General features: G+C 43.2%; 1 protein-coding gene across 2 annotated transcripts in view; it reads right to left on the bottom strand.

Moving 5' to 3' along the window:
• Nucleotides 1-21566, bottom strand: part of ZFAND3 (zinc finger AN1-type containing 3) — a 189531-nt gene that overhangs the window by 88294 nt on the left and 79671 nt on the right. The gene's annotated exons all lie outside the window — the stretch shown is intronic.

Below are 21566 nucleotides of genomic sequence, written 5' to 3'. Positions count from 1 at the left end.
GTCTCTTCCAGTAATATAGGCTGGATGTGAGGTCTGTGTGTCTCTTCCAGTAATATAGGCTGGATGTGAGGTCTGTGTGTTTCCCCCAGTAATATAGGCTGGATGTGAGCTCTTTCTGTTTCCCCCAGTAATATAGGCTGGATGTGAGGTCTGTGTGTCTCTTCCAGTAATATAGGCTGGATGTGAGCTCTTTCTGTTTCCCCCAGTAATATAGGCTGGATGTGAGCTCTTTCTGTTTCCCCCAGTAATATAGGCTGGATGTGAGGTCCGAGTGTCTCTTCCAGTAATATATGCTGGAGATGAGGTCTGAGTGTCTCTTCCAATATAGGCTGGAGGTGAGATCTGTGTGTCTCTCCCAGTAATATAGGCTGGATGTGAGGTCTGTGTATCTCTTCCAATAATATAGGCTGGATGTGAGGTCTGTGTCTCTCTTCCAGTAATATAGGCTGGATGTGAGGTCTGTGTGTCTCTTCCAGTAATATAGGCTGGATGTGAGGTCTGTGTGTCTCTTCCAGTAATATAGGCTGGATGTGAGGTCTGAGTGTCTCTTCCAGTAACATAGGCTGGACGTGAGGTCTGTGTCTCCCCCAGTAATTCACGCTGAATATCAGCTCTTTGTGTCCCCAGTAATAAAGCCTAGAGGTGAGGTCTGCCCCCCCCCCCCCCACTTCCAGCAATATAGGCTGGATGTGAACATTTGAAGATGGGGTAATAAGGCAGATTCGATAATGTGATTTGCACGATTTTCAGTGTTTAAAAGGGAATCTGTCAGTAGGATCAAGCCGTCTATATGGACATCTAGGACACAGAAAGGTGAATAAAATGATACCTTGATATCTGTGATCCAATGTCTTATTCCAGAGATATCAACATAGTTTTTAAGATCTACGGGCTGGGCATAGATCTCCCTGAGAATCTGCCTCCAGAGATTGTTGTAAATATGAGAGGGCATTAGCAGTGTGAGACATGTAATGACTGACAGCCGGCTCTCATCACACACAGCTCTGCAGTAAGATCAGAGCTGACACAGACTGCTTAGGAGGGTTGCTCCTAATGACAGATTCCCTTTAAGAGTTAATTCTAAAGTTTTATTATTTTATGCTTTTATAATTAACCTGCCTTTTTGATGGTCGCTCATGAATCACGATGGAAGGACACAGCGATTGATGATTTATCAGATCTGATGTCTCAGGTTTATCTTCAGATGAGCGACCCGGCCGGCGAGATCACGGCACTCGCATGCTCCGGAGGAGTCATTACTGGATTATTTCCAGGTTTACTTTAAGAATCAGCAGAGATATAAACTAACAAAATCCGATTCTCATGAAAAATCGATTGTATTAAAACTGCGACTGGGAGCGAGGCCTAAGAGCGCGGCTTAATGTCTTCACCTGCAGTCATCAGTCATCGCGACGAGCAGCGAGATGAAGAAAAGAGGAGCCCAAAGTCATCTTATCAATCCTGTCTGCAGGCAAGGAGAGCCATGACGAGCTGCGGGAGAACAGCAGGGCGAGGGGGGGACGGCGGGGCGAGGGGGGGACGGCGGGGCGAGGGGAGGACGGCGCGCAGAGGGGAGGACGGCGCGCAGAGGGGAGGACGGCGCGCAGAGGGGGGGACGGCGGGGCGAGGGGGGGACGGCGGGGCTTGGGGGGGACGGCGGGGCGTGGGGGGGACGGCGCGCAGAGGGGAGGACGGCGCGCAGAGGGGAGGACGGCGCGCAGAGGGGAGGACGGCGCGCAGAGGGGAGGACGGCGCGCAGAGGGGAGGACGGCGCGCAGAGGGGGGGACGGCGCGCAGAGGGGGGGACGGCGCGCAGAGGGGGGGACGGCGCGCAGAGGGGGGGACGGCGCGCAGAGGGGAGGACGGCGCGCAGAGGGGAGGACGGCGCGCAGAGGGGGGGACGGCGCGCAGAGGGGGGGACGGCGCGCAGAGGGGGGGACGGCGCGCAGAGGGGGGGACGGCGCGCAGAGGGGGGGACGGCGCGCAGAGGGGGGGACGGCGCGCAGAGGGGGGGACGGCGCGCAGAGGGGGGGACGGCGCGCAGAGGGGGGGACGGCGCGCAGAGGGGGGGACGGCGCGCAGAGGGGGGAAGGCGCGCAGAGGGGGGGAAGGCGCGCAGAGGGGGGGGGAGGCGCGCAGAGGGGGGGGGAGGCGCGCAGAGGGGGGGGAAGGCGCGCAGAGGGGAGGACGGCGGTGGCGAGGGGAGGACGACGGGGCGAGAGGGGACGGCGCGCAGAGGAGAGGACGGCGCGCAGAGGAGAGGGCGGCGCGCAGAGGAGAGGGCGGCGCGCAGAGGAGAGGGCGGCGCGCAGAGGAGAGGGCGGCGCGCAGAGGAGAGGGCGGCGCGCAGAGGAGAGGGCGGCGCGCAGAGGAGAGGGCGGGGCGAGGGGAGGACGGCGCGCAGAGGGGAGGACGGCGCGCAGAGGGGAGGACGGCGCAAAGGGGAGGACGGCGCGCAGAGGGGAGGACGGCGCGCAGAGGGGAGGACGGCGCGCAGAGGGGGGGACGGCGCGCAGAGGGGGGGGACGGCGCGCAGAGGGGGGGGACGGCGCGCAGAGGGGGGGACGGCGGGGCGAGGTGGGGGGCGGCGGGGCGAGGACGGCGGGGCGAGGGGGGGGACGGCGGGGCGAGGGGGGACGGCGGGGCGCAGAGGGGGGACGGCGGGGCGCAGAGGGGGGACGGCGGGGCGCAGAGGGAGGGACGGGGCGCAGAGGGGGGGGACGGCGCGCAGAGGGGGGGGACGGCGCGCAGAGGGGGGGACGGCGGGGCGAGGTGGGGGGCGGCGGGGCGAGGACGGCGGGGCGAGGGGGGGGACGGCGGGGCGAGGGGGGACGGCGGGGCGCAGAGGGGGGACGGCGGGGCGCAGAGGGGGGACGGCGGGGCGCAGAGGGAGGGACGGGGCGCAGAGGGGGGGACGGGGCGCAGAGGGGGGGACGGGGCGCAGAGGGGGGGACGGGGCGCAGAGGGGGGGACGGGGCGCAGAGGGGGGGACGGGGCGCAGAGGGGGGGACGGGGCGCAGAGGGGGGGACGGGGCGCAGAGGGGGGGACGGGGCGCAGAGGGGGGGACGGGGCGCAGAGGGGGGGACGGCGCGCAGAGGGGGGGACGGCGCGCAGAGGGTGGGGACGGGGCGCAGAGGGGGGGGACGGGGCGCAGAGGGGGGACGGGGCGCAGAGGGGGGACGGGGCGCAGAGGGGGGGACGGGGCGCAGAGGGGGGGACGGGGCGCAGAGGGGAGGACGGGGCGCAGAGGGGAGGACGGCGCGCAGAGGGGAGGACGGCGCGCAGAGGGGGGGACGGCGCGCAGAGGGGGGGACGGCGCGCAGAGGGGGGGGACGGCGCGCAGAGGGGGGGGACGGCGCGCAGAGGGGGGGACGGCGGCGTCAGGGGGGACGGCGGCGGGGCGAGGGGAGGACGGCGGGGCGAGGGGAGGACGGCGGGGCGAGGGGAGGACGGCGCGCAGAGGGGGGGTACGGCGCGCAGAGGGGGGGTACGGCGCGCAGAGGGGGGGTACGGCGCGCAGAGGGGGGGTACGGCGCGCAGAGGGGGAGGACGGCGCGCAGAGGGGGAGGACGGCGCGCAGAGGGGGAGGACGGCGCGCAGAGGGGGAGGACGGCGCGCAGAGGGGGAGGACGGCGCGCAGAGGGGGAGGACGGCGCGCAGAGGGGAGGACGACGCGCAGAGGGGAGGACGGCGCGCAGAGGGGAGGACGGCGCGCAGAGGGGGGGGCGGCGCGCAGAGGGGGGGGACGGGGGGCAGAGGGGGGGACGGGGGGCAGAGGGGGGGACGGGGGGCAGAGGGAGGGACGGGGGGCAGAGGGGGGGACGGGGGGCAGAGGGGGGGACGGGGCGCAGAGGGGGGGACGGGGCGCAGAGGGGGGGACGGCGCGCAGAGGGGAGAAAACGTGGGAGAAATTCAGGATGGTCAGGCTACAATCGCCTTTAATTACATGTCACCCAGCTTTTCACACACCCTGAATGGCAGACACGCCTGTGTATGATGTGTTATATCCGTCCTAACCTACGAGTCCTGATTATTAGGATGAGAATATTGTATAGGGGACCAATACTTACACAGATTCCTTCCATATTATAAGAGGATTGTGAAAACCTGTACGTGTCCCCGTGTTCGGCTGATGAAACATGCACTTCACGATACGATCAGGGGTTTATCAGAGGAACGAGGAAAACAGGTGGCTGCAGCTCACCGTGTAGGAGAACGCGGCCCCGGGGGACGAGGAAAAGCTTCATTATTAGGACACAAAACCTCACTTACTATTCATGGAATATTCAAATCCTCCACTTGTGATATTCACAGAAACAATGGAGGGTCGGCTAATGATGGAGTCTGCGTCTGGAGCTGGGGAGGAAGACGCGGGGGAGAAGGAGCAAACAGTCACAGACTGATCCCGAGGAGAGAGAAGCTTTATGTGGTCACTGGGGAGGAGACGTCCGAGCGCCTAAATCCAGGAGAAGCCCAAACTGCCTCCGGTGTAATTAGCCAAGAATGTATAGGCGAAACAAACACCCGAGAATTATACAAAAGACAAAAAAAAAACAAGTATTGATCCATAATATACATGTATAGATAGGTGTATACACGGCGGGATAAAAAGTTATGGTGGCAGGTTTTGTCATATAAAAATATTCTATCAAGGAAATTAATTTCAGGACTTTTTTCCCCCTTTATTTGTTGCCAATAATCTGTAAAATCCACTGAAAACCAAACTGAAATGGAAAATAAAGAACTAAATAATGTGGTTGCATAAATCTGCAACTTTCATCTTCTTTTGGTGAAGCCCTTCTCTTGGTGATTTGGAGGTCACTTAGGGTCGTTGTCTGCCGAAAGGTAAAATTCCTCCTCATGTTCAGAATTTTAGCAGAGGCCGGAAGGTTTTGATGAAAAATTGTCTATTATTTGGACTGTTCATAAATCCCTCCGCCTTGACTGAAGCCCCAGTTCCAGCTGCTGAAAAACAGCCCCAAAGCGCAATGCTGACTCCACCATGCTTCGCTGTGGGGATGGTGATACTCTGGTGAAGCGCAGTGTTGGATTTGCACCTTTTGGAATTAGGGCCACAAAGTTCCTCTTGGTCTCATCAGATCAGAGAACGTTTCTCCAAAGGTTTCAGGCAGACAAAGTATATTTTGGCAAAACACAACCGGGCCTGAATATTTTTCTTTGTAAGAAGAAGCTTCAGTCGTGCCTCTGACCCCACAGGCCGCACATATTATTGTTGTCACATGTAGGAGATAACTATAACTGGCCAGAAACTCTGCAGCTCCTTTAATGTTGTTGTCGGCCTCTTAGAAGCCTCCTAGACCAATTAACTTCTTGTCTTTTCATCACTTTTTCAGAAACATCCAGTTCTAGGTAATGTCAGTGTTGAGCCAAATTTAAGCCACTTTTTGATGACTTCCTCACAGCGTCCATGGTAGAGCTAATGCCTGGGAAATGTTTTATACCTTCTCCTGACTGATAACATTCAACAAAGTGATTCCTTTGCGGTGTTGTCAGCTGTTTATGGATGATAACATGTCAGAACAGCGACACTTTTTATGGGGTTAATCAATCACTATAAAAGACTGTGGTCAAGCACTGACTACTATGTAACATGAGGGTAGATGTGATTGCCTGATTCTGAACACAACCACATCCCCAATTATAAGAGGGTGCTCATACTTACGCAAACACATTTATTTTGTTATATTATCTCATCAAAAAGATTTCCATGTTTCTCAGTGGATTTGTACAGATTATGGGCGATATTAAAAGTGGAAAATGTTATAAAATTATTCTTCTTGGTAGGATTTTTTACATGACAAAAACCTGGCATTTTAGGGAGGGGTGTGTAGACTTTTATAGCCCCTAAGCAACCCCCAAATCATGAAAAATGGCTTTACAAAAACAAGAGTAAATTTGTGGAAAGGCCCAGCACGAACCCAGACCTGAATACAAGTGAAAACCTGTGGTGGCCAGAAGAGGGCGCTGTATAGAGGAGATACCCCCACAATCTGACAGATGTGGAGCTGCTGCAAGGAGGAGGCGGTAAAGATCACCAATTCTAGATGTGACGCACTGATACACCCCGACCCAAAAATACTTATTTTTTCTTTTTACACTCAAAAATATTTCCATTTATTTTCCAATTGAATTGTACAGATTATGGAGGAAATTAAAGGTGGAAACATTTCTGAGATGATTCTTCTTCGTGGGATTTTTTTATATGACAAAACCTGGCATTTTAACAGGGGTGTGTGGAATTTTGATATCCAATATATGTAGAACTACTACTATAATACTGCTCCAATGTGCAAGAATATAACTACTATAATACTGCTCCTATGTACAAGAATATAACTACTATAATACAGCCCCTATGTACAAGAATATAACTACTATAATACTGCCCCCTATGTACAGAATATAACTACTATAATACTGCTCCTATGTACAAGAATATAACTACTATAATACTGCCCTCTATGTACAAGAATATAACTACTATAATACTGCTCCTATGTACAAGAATATAACTACTATAATACTGCCCCCTATGTACAGAATATAACTACTATAATACTGCCCCTATGTACAAGAATATAACTACTATAATACTGCCCCCTATGTACAGAATATAACTACTATAATACTGCCCCTATGTACAAGAATATAACTACTATAATACTGCCCCTATGTACAAGAATATAACTACTATAATACAGCCCCTATGTACAAGAATATAACTACTATAATACTGCCCCCTATGTACAAGAATATAACTACTATAATACTGCTCCTATGTACAAGAATATAACTACTATAATACTGCTTCTATGTACAAGAATATAACTACTATAATACTACTCCTATGTACAAGAATATAACTACTATAATACTGCCCCTATGTACAAGAATATGACTACTACAATACTGCCCCCTATGTACAAGAATATAACTACTATAATACTGCTCCTATGTACAAGAATATAACTACTATAATACTGCTTCTATGTACAAGAATATAACTACTATAATACTACTCCTATGTACAAGAATATAACTACTATAATACTGCCCCTATGTACAAGAATATGACTACAATACTGCCCCCTATATACAAGAATATAACTACTATAATACTGCTCCTATGTACAAGAATATAACTACTACAATACTGCACCCTATGTACAAGAATATAACTACTATAATACTGCTCTTATGTACAAGACTATAACTACTATAATACAGCCCCTATGTACAAGAATATAACTACTATAATACTGCCCACTATGTACAAGAATATAACTACTATAATACTGCTCCTATGTACAAGAATATAACTACCATAATACTGCCCCTATGTACAAGAATATAACTACTATAATACTGCCCCCTATGTACAAGAATATAACTACTATAATACTGCTCCTATGTACAAGAATATAACTACTATAATACTGCTCCTATGTACAAGAATATAACTACTATAATGCTGCTCCTATGTACAAGAATATAACTACTATAATACTGTCTCCTATGTACAAGAATATAACTACTATAATACTGTCTCCTATGTACAAGAATATTACTATAATACTGCCCCTATGTACAAGAATATAACTACTATAATACTGCTCCTATGTGCAAGAATATAACTACTATAATACTGCTCCTATGTACAAGAATACAACTACTATAATACTGTCCCTATGTACAAGAATATAACTACTATAATACTGCCCCCTATGTACAAGAATATAACTACTATAATACTGCTCCTATGTACAAGAATATAACTACCATAATACTGCCCCTATGTACAAGAATATAACTACTATAATACTGTCTCCTATGTACAAGAATATAACTACTATAATACTGCCCCTATGTACAAGAATATAACTACTATAATACTGCTCCTATGTGCAAGAATATAACTACTATAATACTGCTCCTATGTACAAGAATACAACTACTATAATACTGTCCCTATGTACAAGAATATAACTACTATAATACTGCCCCCTATGTACAAGAATATAACTACTATAATACTGCCCCTATGTACAAGAATATAACGACTATAATACTGCCCCTTATGTACAAGAATATAACTACTATAATACTGCTCCTATGTACAGGGATATAACTACTATAATACTGCCCCTTATGTACAAGAATATAACTACTATAATACTGCCCCCTAACTACTATAATACTGCTCCTATGTACAAGAATATAACTACTATAATACTGTCTCCTATGTACAAGAATATAACTACTATAATACTGCTCCTATGTGCAAGAATATAACTACTATAATACTGCCCCCTATGTACAAGAATATAACTACTATAATACTGCCCCCTATGTACAAGAATATAACTACTATAATACTGCTCCTATGTACAAGAATATAACGACTATAATACTGCTCCTATGTACAGGGATATAACGACTATAATACTGCTCCTATATATAAGAATATAACTATTATAATACTGCCCCTATATATAAGAATATAACTACTATAATACTACTCCTATGTACAAGAATATAACTACTATAATACTGCCCCCTATGTACAGGGATATAACTATTATAATACTGCCCCTATGTACAAGAATATAACTACTATAATACTGCCCCCTATGTACAAGAATATAACTACTATAATACAGCCCCTATGTACAAGAATATAACTACTATAATACTGCCCCTATGTACAAGAATATAACTACTATAATACTGCTCCTATGTACAAGAATATAACTACTATAATACTGCTCCTATATATAAGAATATAACTACTATAATACTACTCCTATGTACAAGAATATAACTACTATAATACTGCCCCCTATGTACAGGGATATAACTACTATAATACTGCCCCCTATGTACAGGGATATAACTACTATAATACTGCCCCTATGTACAAGAATATAACTACTATAATACTGCTCCTATGTACAAGAATATAACTACTATAATACTGCTCCTATATATAAGAATATAACTACTATAGAACTGCTCCTATGTACAAGAATATAACTACGATAATACTGCTCCTACGTACAAGAATATAACTACTATAATACTGCTCCTATATATAAGAATATAACTATTATAACACTGCCCCTATATATAAGAATATAACTACTATAATACTGCTCCTATGTACAAGAATATAACTACTATAATACTGCCCCCTATGTACAAGAATATAACTACTACAATGCTGCCCCCTATGTACAAGAATATAACTCCTATAATACTGCCCCCTATGTACAAGAATATAACTCCTATAATACTGGCCCTACGTACAAGAATATAACTACTATAATACTGCTCCTATGTACAAGAATATAACTACTATAATACTGCTTCTATGTACAAGAATATAACTACTATAATACTACTCCTATGTACAAGAATATAACTACTATAATACTGCCCCTATGTACAAGAATATGACTACTACAATACTGCCCCCTATATACAAGAATATAACTACTATAATACTGCTCCTATGTACAAGAATATAACTACTACAATACTGCACCCTATGTACAAGAATATAACTACTATAATACTGCTCTTATGTACAAGACTATAACTACTATAATACAGCCCCTATGTACAAGAATATAACTACTATAATACTGCCCACTATGTACAAGAATATAACTACTATAATACTGCTCCTATGTACAAGAATATAACTACCATAATACTGCCCCTATGTACAAGAATATAACTACTATAATACTGCCCCCTATGTACAAGAATATAACTACTATAATACTGCTCCTATGTACAAGAATATAACTACTATAATACTGCTCCTATGTACAAGAATATAACTACTATAATACTGCTCCTATGTACAAGAATATAACTACTATAATACTGTCTCCTATGTACAAGAATATAACTACTATAATACTGTCTCCTATGTACAAGAATATAACTACTATAATACTGTCTCCTATGTACAAGAATATAACTACTATAATACTGCCCCTATGTACAAGAATATAACTACTATAATACTGCTCCTATGTGCAAGAATATAACTACTATAATACTGCTCCTATGTACAAGAATACAACTACTATCATACTGTCCCTATGTACAAGAATATAACTACTATAATACTGCCCCCTATGTACAAGAATATAACTACTATAATACTGCTCCTATGTACAAGAATATAACTACCATAATACTGCCCCTATGTACAAGAATATAACTACTATAATACTGCTCCTATGTACAAGAATATAACTACTATAATACTGTCTCCTATGTACAAGAATATAACTACTATAATACTGCCCCTATGTACAAGAATATAACTACTATAATACTGCTCCTATGTGCAAGAATATAACTACTATAATACTGCTCCTATGTACAAGAATACAACTACTATAATACTGTCCCTATGTACAAGAATATAACTACTATAATACTGCCCCCTATGTACAAGAATATAACTACTATAATACTGCCCCTATGTACAAGAATATAACGACTATAATACTGCCCCTTATGTACAAGAATATAACTACTATAATACTGCTCCTATGTACAGGGATATAACTACTATAATACTGCCCCCTATGTACAAGAATATAACTACTATAATACTGCCCCCTAACTACTATAATACTGCTCCTATGTACAAGAATATAACTACTATAATACTGTCTCCTATGTACAAGAATATAACTACTATAATACTGCCCCTATGTACAAGAATATAACTACTATAATACTGCTCCTATGTGCAAGAATATAACTACTATAATACTGCTCCTATGTACAAGAATACAACTACTATAATACTGTCCCTATGTACAAGAATATAACTACTATAATACTGCCCCCTATGTACAAGAATATAACTACTATAATACTGCCCCTATGTACAAGAATATAACGACTATAATACTGCCCCTTATGTACAAGAATATAACTACTATAATACTGCTCCTATGTACAGGGATATAACTACTATAATACTGCCCCCTATGTACAAGAATATAACTACTATAATACTGCCCCCTAACTACTATAATACTGCCCCTATGTACAAGAATATAACTACTATAATACTGCCCCTATGTACAAGAATATAACTACTATAATACTGCCCCTATGTACAAGAATATAACTACTATAATACTGCCCCTATGTACAAGAATATAACTACTATAATACTGCCCCTATGTACAAGAATATAACTACTATAATACTGCCCCTATGTACAAGAATATAACTACTATAATACTGCCCCTATGTACAAGAATATAACTACTATAATACTGCTCCTATGTGCAAGAATATAACTACTATAATACTGCTCCTATGTACAAGAATACAACTACTATAATACTGCTCCTATGTACAAGAATACAACTACTATAATAATGTCCCTATGTACAAGAATATAACTACTATAATACTGCCCCCTATGTACAAGAATATAACTACTATAATACTGCCCCTATGTACAAGAATATAACTACTATAATACTGCCCCCTATGTACAAGAATATAACTACTATAATACTGCTCCTATGTACAGGGATATAACTACTATAATACTGCCCCCTATGTACAAGAATATAACTACTATAATACTGCCCCCTATGTACAAGAATATAACTACTATAATACTGCCCCCTATGTACAAGAATATAACTACTATAATACTGCCCCTATGTACAAGAATATAACTACTATAATACTGCTCCTATGTACAGGGATATAACTACTATAATACTGCCCCCTATGTACAAGAAGATAACTACTATAATACTGCCCCCTATGTACAAGAATATAACTACTATAATACTGCCCCCTATGTACAAGAATATAACTACTATAATACTTCTCCTATGTACAGGGATATAACTACTATAATACTGCTCCTATGTACAGGGATATAACTACTATAATACTGCCCCCTATGTACAAGAATATAACTACTATAATACTGCCCCTATGTACAAGAATATAACTACTATAATACTGCCCCCTATGTACAAGAATATAACTACTATAATACTGCCCCCTATGTACAAGAATATAACTACTATAATACTGCCCCTATGTACAAGAATATAACTACTATAATACTGACCCTATGTACAAGAATATAACTACTATAATACTGCTCCTATGTACAAGAATACAACTACTATAATAATGTCCCTATGTACAAGAATATAACTACTATAATACTGCCCCCTATGTACAAGAATATAACTACTATAATACTGCCCCTATGTACAAGAATATAACTACTATAATACTGCCCCCTATGTACAAGAATATAACTACTATAATACTGCTCCTATGTACAGGGATATAACTACTATAATACTGACCCCTATGTACAAGAATATAACTACTATAATACTGCCCCCTATGTACAACAATATAACTACTATAATACTGCCCTCTATGTACAAGAATATAACTACTATAATACTGCCCCTATGTACAAGAATATAACTACTATAATACTGCTCCTATGTACAGGGATATAACTACTATAATACTGCCCCCTATGTACAAGAATATAACTACTATAATACTGCCCCCTATGTACAAGAATATAACTACTATAATACTGCTCCTATGTACAAGAATATAACGACTATAATACTGCTCCTATGTACAGGGATATAACTACTATAATACTGCTCCTATGTACAAGAATATAACTACTATAATACTGCCCCTATATATAAGAATATAACTACTATAGAACTGCTCCTACGTACAAGAATATAACTACTATAATACTGCCCCTATGTACAAGAATATAACTACTATAATACTGCTCCTATGTACAGGGATATAACTACTATAATACTGCCCCCTATGTACAAGAATATAACTACTATAATACTGCCCCCTATGTACAAGAATATAACTACTATAATACTGCCCCCTATGTACAAGAATATAACTACTACAATGCTGCCCCCTATGTACAAGAATATAACTCCTATAATACTGCCCCCTATGTACAAGAATATAACTCCTATAATACTGGCCCTACGTACAAGAATATAACTACTATAATACTGCCCCTATGTACAAGAATATAACTACTATAATACTGCCCCTATGTACAAGAGTATAACTACTATAATACTGCTCCTAAATACAAGAATATAACTACTATAATACTGCTCCTATGTACAAGAGTATAACTACTATAATACTGCTCCTATGTACAAGAGTATAACTACTATAATACTGCTCCTATGTACAAGAATATAACTACTATAATACTGCTCCTATGTACAAGAATATAACTACTATAATACTGCTCCTATGTACAAGAGTATAACTACTATAATACTGCCCCTATGTACAAGAGTATAACTACTATAATACTGCTCCTATGTACAAGAATATAACTACTATAATACTGCCCCTATGTACAAGAGTATAACTACTATAATACTGCTCCTATGTACAAGAGTATAACTACTATAATACTGCTCCTATGTACAAGAATATAACTACTATAATACCGGCCCTACGTACAAGAATATAACTCCTATAATACTGGCCCTGCGTACAAGAATATAACTACTATAATACTGCCCCTATGTACAAGAATATAACTACTATAATACTGCCCCTATGTACAAGAGTATAACTACTATAATACTGCTCCTATGTACAAGAGTATAACTACTATAATACTGCTCCTATGTACAAGAGTATAACTACTATAATACTGCTCCTATGTACAAGAGTATAACTACTATAATACTGCTCCTATGTACAAGAATATAACTACTATAATACTGCTCCTATGTACAAGAATATAACTACTATAATACTGCCCCTATGTACAAGAATATAACTACTATAATACTGCCCCTATGTACAAGAATATAACTACTATAATACTGCTCTTATGTACAAGAATACAACTACTATAATACTGCTCCTATGTACAAGAATATAACTACTATAATACTGCTCCTATGTACAAGAATATATCTACTATAATACTGCTCCTATGTACAAGAATATAACTACTATAATACTGCCCCTATGTACAAGAATATAACTCCTATAATACTGGCCCTATGTACAAGAATATAACTCCTATAATACTGGCCCTATGTACAAGAATATAACTACTATAATACTGCCCCTATGTACAAGAATATAACTACTATAATACTGCCCCTATGTACAAGAGTATAACTACTATAACACTGCTCCTAAATACAAGAATATAACTACTATAATACTGCTCCTATGTACAAGAGTATAACTACTATAATACTGCTCCTATGTACAAGAATATAACTACTATAATACTGCTCCTATGTACAAGAATATAACTACTATAATACTGCTCCTATGTACAAGAGTATAACTACTATAATACTGCCCCTATGTACAAGAGTATAACTACTATAATACTGCTCCTATGTACAAGAATATAACTACTATAATACTGCCCCTATGTACAAGAGTATAACTACTATAATACTGCTCCTATGTACAAGAGTATAACTACTATAATACTGCTCCTATGTACAAGAATATAACTACTATAATACTGCTCCTATGTACAAGAATATAACTACTTTAATACTGCCCCCTATGTACAAGAATATAACTACTATAATACTGCCCCCTATGTACAAGAATATAACTACTATAATACTGCCCCTATGTACAAGAATATAACTACTATAATACTGCCCCCTATGTACAAGAATATAACTACTATAATACTGCTTCTATGTACAAGAATACAACTACTATAATACTGCCCCCTATGTACAAGAATATCACTACTATAATACTGCCCCTATGTACAAGAATATCACTACTATAATACTGCCCTCTATGTACAAGAATATAACTACTATAATACTGCCTCCTATGTACAAGAATATAACTACTATAATACTGCTCCTATGTACAAGAATATAACGACTATAATACGGCCCCTATGTACAAGAATATAACTACTATAATACTGCCTTCTAGCTACAATTTTTATGGGGTTTATAGAGCCAATCCTTTTTTTATACTAGGAGGCTCAGATTTGGTGGTGGTTGCGGTACACCGCCATATATCTGCTTCGCATGCTTTCCATAGTTAGTGAAGTGTGTCACCTTGTTTAGCTGAATGTCACGGGACATGAAGGGTTATAGCAGCGGTTGCCCGGGTTCTCCGGGGGGCCGGCGGTGGCACTCACAGATGCCATGTTTTATTTAAAACACACTCTCTCAGTAACCACTTGTTCTAATTGGCGAAGCAAAGCCATGTCCCCGAAGCGCACAGCTCATTACATTCAACGTGGATTACGGCGGAAAAAACACCGCGAAACAAACTGCATTGAAATCTACAAATTAAGAGCTCAGGCGTGCGCGACACGGACATGGAATTAGATTGTAATATGGAGTACGGTCCGCAGGGAATGAAAACCTGGAGCTACCTGAGCGACGTGCGGCTCCAGGAAACAAGCGCAATCCAAAAATAGAGGTCAGGACGAGCGGAGCGGCAAAGCGGGGAGAGAAGGCTCCTCCGCCAGGAAAGCAACTGCACAGATTCATATACACAAGTGTCACAGGAAGAAGAGCAGCGGAGCGGAGTCCCCACAGCGGCAGAGTCCCCACAGCGGCAGAGTCCCCACAGCGGCAGAGTCCCCACAGCGGCAGAGTCCCCACAGCGCCAGAGTCCCCACAGCGGCAGAGTCCCCACAGCGCCAGAGTCCCCACAGCGCCAGAGTCCCCACAGCGCCAGAGTCCCCACAGCGCCAGAGTCCCCACAGCGCCAGAGTCCCCACAGCGCCAAGTAAGAGGTCGGCAGGGTAAAGACAGTGCTGGAATTATGCCGAAGTGGTCAGTAATACGACAAAGCACCTCCAGAGCTGCATTCACAATTCAGTTACTCCATTCACTTGTAGAGCTGCATTCCCAATTCAATTACTCCAATGACCTCTAGAGCTGCATTCCCAATTCAGTTTCTCCAATCACCTCTAGAGCTGCATTCCCAATTCAGTTACTCCAATCACCTCTAGAGCTGCATTCACAATTCAGTTACTCCAAGCACCTCTAGAGCTGCATTCACAATTCAGTTACTCCAAGCACCTCCAGAGCGGCATTCACAATTCAGTTACTCCATTCACTTGTAGAGCTGCATTCCCAATTCAATTACTCCAATGACCTCTAGAGCTGCATTCACAATTCAGTTACTCCAATCACCTCTAGAGCTGCATTCACAATTCAGTTACTCCAATGACCTCTAGAGCTGCATTCCCAATTCAGTTACTCCAATGACCTCTAGAGCTGCATTCCCAATTCAGTTACTCCAATCACCTCTAGAGCTGCATTCCCAATTCAGTTACTCCAATCACCTCTAGAGCTGCATTCCCAATTCAGTTACTCCAATCACCTCTAGAGCTGCATTCACAATTCAGTTACTCCAATCACCTCCAGAGCTGCATTCCCAATTCAGTTACTCCAATCACCTCTAGAGCTGCATTCCCAATTCAGTTACTCCAAATCACCTCTAGAGCTGCATTCACAATTCAGTTACTCCAATCACCTCTAGAGCTGCATTCACAATTCAGTTACTCCAATCACCTCTAGAGCCGCATTCACAATTCAGATACTCCAATCACCTCTAGAGCCGTATTCACAATTCAGTTACTCCAATCACCTCTAGAGCTGCATTCCCAATTCAGTTACTCCAATCACCTCTAGAGCTGCATTCCCAATTCAGTTACTCCAATCACCTCTAGAGCTGCATTCCCAATTCAGTTACTCCAATCACTTGTAGAGCTGCATTCACAATTCAGTTACTCCAAGCACCTCTAGAACTGCATTCACAATTCAGTTACTCCAAGCACCTTTAGAGCTGCATTCACAATTCAGTTACTCCAAGCACCTCTAGAGCTGCGTTAACAATTCAGTTACTTCAATGACCTCTAGAGCTGCATTCACAATTCAGTTACTCCATTCACTTGCAGAGCTGCATTCCCAATTCAATTACTGCAATCACCTCTAGAGCTGCATTCACAATTAAATTACTAAATCACCTCTAGAGCTACATTCACAATTTACTCCAATCATTGCTAGAGCTGCATTCACAACTCAGTTACTCCAAGCACCTGTAGAGCTGTATTCACAATTCAGTTACTCCAAGCACCTGTAGAGCTGCATTCACAATTCAATTACTCCAAACACCTGTAGAGCTGCATTCACAATTCAGTTACTCCAAGCACCTGTAGAGCTGCATTCACAATTCAATTACTCCAAGCACCTGTAGAGCTGCATTCACAATTCAGTTACTTCAAGCACCTGTAGAGCTGCAATCACAATTCAGTTACTCCAAGCACCTGTAGAGCTGCATTCACAATTCAGTTACTTCAAGCACCTGTAGAGCTGCATTCACAATTCAATTACTCCAAGCACCTGTAGAGCTGCATTCACAATTCAGTTACTTCAAGCACCTGTAGAGCTGCATTCACAATTCAATTACTCCAAGCACCTGTAGAGCTGCATTCACAATTCAGTTACTCCAAGCACCTGTAGAGCTGCATTCACAATTCCATTACTCCAAGCACCTGTAGAGCTGCATTCACAATTCAGTTACTCCAAGCACCTGTAGAGCTGCATTCACAATTCCATTACTCCAATCACCGATAGAGCTGCATTCACAATTAATTTACTTCAATCACCTCTTGAACTGCACTCACAATTGAGTTACTCCAATAGCCTCTAGAGCTGCATTCACAATTCAGTTACTCCAATCACCTCTAGAGCTGCATTCACAATTCAGTTCCTCCAATCACCTCTAGAGCTGCCTTCACAGTTCTTAAGTTACTTTACCACAGGTTGTATATAAGGGCATTTTCTGCCACCTGACAATTTACACAACAGAATCTGCAGCTGTCCATCATGTGCGAGCAAATGTTTTATACCCCAGTCACCACTAGAGCTGCGTTTCATCTCACAATTCATGCAGAGATATAGGTACAGATCTAATACTCTAATCACATGTAAAGCTGCAATTCCTATACTCTGATTATATTTAGAGCTCCACTCACAACAAAAGCTGAACTTACATGTCTGCAATTCAGATTAGAGTTGCTATATTAGATCTGATAGATGCAGATCTGCAGCACAAACCAACAGAGTAGAGGACGTCACTGCAGAATTACCACCGCAGCTCTGGATGTGACTAGAGTCAACATGTAATCCTGGGTAAGAAAAGCATGTACAAAATACAGTGTTATACGCTGAAAGAGACAAACACAGGGGGCTACCTACACCCAAGGTGCCGGAGAAGTGGGGCTCCTAGACAGAAACCTACAAGCAAGCTTCACAAGTGTCAGTAATTATCAGTCAGCGACGGCTGAGGAAATAAACCAGCAGAGTAACACTGAGTGCACCTACGAGCGGCGATAACGGAGGAGGATTGTAACTACATCACATTATTTACCCAGCACGGATCCAGAGCTGCACTCACTATTCTGCTGGTGCAGTCACTGTGTACATACATTACTGATCCGGAGTTACATCCTGTATTATACTCCAGAGCTGCACTCACTATTCTGCTGGTGCAGTCACTGTGTACATACATTACATTACTGATCCTGAGTTACATCCTATATTATACTCCAGAGCTGCACTCACTATTCTGCTGGTGCAGTCACTGTGTACATACATTACATTACTCATCCTGAGTTACATCCTGTATTATACTCCAGAGCTGCACTCACTATTCTGCTGGTGCAGTTACTGTGTACATACATTACATAACTGATCCTGAGTTACCTCCTGTATTATACTCCAGAGCTGCACTCACTATTCTGCTGGTGCAGTCACTGTGTACATACATTACATAACTGATCCTGAGTTACCTCCTGTATTATACTCCAGAGCTGCACTCACTATTCTGCTGGTGCAGTCACTGTGTACATACATTACATTACTGATCCTGAGTTACCTCCTGTATTATACCCCAGAGCTGCACTCACTATTCTGCTGGTGCAGTCACTGTGTACATACATTACATTACTGATCCTGAGTTACATCCTGTATTATACTCCAGAGCTGCACTCACTATTCTGCTGGTGCAGTCACTGTGTACATACATTACTGATCCTGAGTTACATCCTGTATTATACTCCAGAGCTGCACTCACTATTCTGCTGGTGCAGTCACTGTGTACATACATTACATTACTGATCCTGAGTTACATCCTATATTATACTCCAGAGCTGCACTCACTATTCTGCTGGTGCAGTCACTGTGTACATACATTACATTACTCATCCTGAGTTACATCCTGTATTATACTCCAGAGCTGCACTCACTATTCTGCTGGTGCAGTCACTGTGTACATACATTACATTACTCATCCTGAGTTACATCCTGTATTATACTCCAGAGCTGCACTCACTATTCTGCTGGTGCAGTCACTGTGTACATACATTACATTACTGATCCTGAGTTACATCCTGTATTATACTCCAGAGCTGCACTCTCTATTCTGCTGGTGCAGTCACTGTGTTCATACATTACTGATCCTGAGTTACATCCTGTATTATACTCCAGAGCTGCACTCACTATTCTGCTGGTGCAGTCACTGTGTACATACATTACTGATCCTGAGTTACCTCCTGTATTATACCCCAGAGCTGCACTCACTATTCTGCTGGTGCAGTCACTGTGTACATACATTACATTACTGATCCTGAGTTACCTCCTGTATTATACTCCAGAGCTGCACTCACTATTCTGCTGGTGCAGTCACTGTGTACATACATTACATTACTGCTCCTGAGTTACATCCTGTATTATACTCCAGAGCTGCACTCACTATTCTGCTGGTGCAGTCACTGTGTACATACATTACTGATCCTGAATGGGGGCTTTCTCTCTACTGAGCTGTCTGTACAGTGGGGTCCTCTCAGCGAGGGGCTGACATCCCTCATGTCTATCTGCGCTGACACATTGTGACAACAATAACAATCACAGCTTAACAGTCATCTTGTGAGTGAGAAGAACAATCCGGCACAGGGACACGTACACCGGCCGCTGCCTTGTTCTGTTGTGTTTGGGGAGGGGGATTCTGCGCTTTATAAGTATCACGTACAGCGGAGCATCCCAGAGATGGAGACATCACCATTACCCTGGAGAAATCCTCTACCAGACACAAGCGGCGAACGTGCGCCTGAATAAATGCAGATTTCAGAAAGCGGATATGATGGCGGCATCTGTGCATCATCTTACGTTCGCAGACGTATTGTACATCGAGGGCTGCGAGAGGGGGCCGGGAATGGGCGCGGCGAGAGGGTCGGGAATGGGCGCGGCGAGAGGGGGTCGGGAATGGGCGCGGCGAGAGGGGGCCTAAACACAACAGTGCATAGTAAAATAGTACTCCAGACTAATAGAAAAATTGTAAAATCCATAAAGACATCTTCGGAGAGGGGACATATCACCCCCACATTGAAGATATATATGGGATTAATTATAACCGTGGAAGTGAATAAAAGCTGACACTTCATCCTCCATTGAAGGGGCAGGTGTGTGGGCGTAACCTTGATCTAATAAAAAGCAGTTTGGGTTTTTGTCATTTCTCAGTTCTGAAAGACACAGAACTCTGCGGTCCTGTCCATTGCTGTAAGGAGTGCTTCCCTCTGCTAAGCTCTGAGCTTTCAGTGACACAGGTTTAGTACTTTTTCTTTTGTTATTCCTTTTATCCAATGTGATTGTACATACTGTATTGTTTTGTTCCCATTTTGTATCATCTTTGTATATTTTTATAAACGCTGTCTACCTTCCAGTTTAAATAGATCAAATTTCATAGTTCTGTTCCTCTTGCTCTGTAAAGTGCACCCCTGAAGCCATACGCTACCTGTAACTGGCGTCCAATCCGCCTGTATAAACGATTGGTGGTAACAGATAGTAGCTCCTTATGGTATTATGGAGTCAGCAGTGACCTTGCGGGGGTATATACATATTCCACGCATTGGAATCGGAGGTGTATATACACCATACACTCACTGTGAGTTACCCAATAACCGGCCTAGTAGTGGAAGCAGCCGTGGCCTCGTCCATCACTCGTCAGTCAATTGTGTAATTTTCCTGACGATTGGAGACACTGGAGTTGCGTCCCCTGACAAATCATAATATGTAGAGAAAAACAGGTATGTACAACCAAAAGACCTCTTACTCGTATTCATATTTATTGACACATAAGCCAGAAACATACATTTGGAAACGTAATTGAAATAACTAGACAAAAAAGCCTAAAATAAGACTTTAGTCTCCCCCATCTGTCACTGTTTTGAATAGGAAACAACTACAAGCAATGATGAAGAATGAGCAGCCAGTAATATGAATATATTTGGCAGTATGATAAATGCTGGAAATACATAACATAACCAGACGACATAATAATGGAACATAGTCCAAATATATATGAATTTGCAAACACCGGACAGAAGATAGAAGACCAGCACAGTCCAAGGGGAGAATATTGTGGCACC

This window comes from Phyllobates terribilis, unplaced genomic scaffold (assembly GCF_046119375.1).
Source record: "Phyllobates terribilis strain yellow unplaced genomic scaffold, ASM4611937v1 Scaffold_3__8_contigs__length_932513732, whole genome shotgun sequence".
Classification (NCBI taxonomy): domain Eukaryota; kingdom Metazoa; phylum Chordata; class Amphibia; order Anura; family Dendrobatidae; genus Phyllobates; species Phyllobates terribilis.
This window is presented reverse-complemented; position numbering and strand designations above follow the sequence as displayed.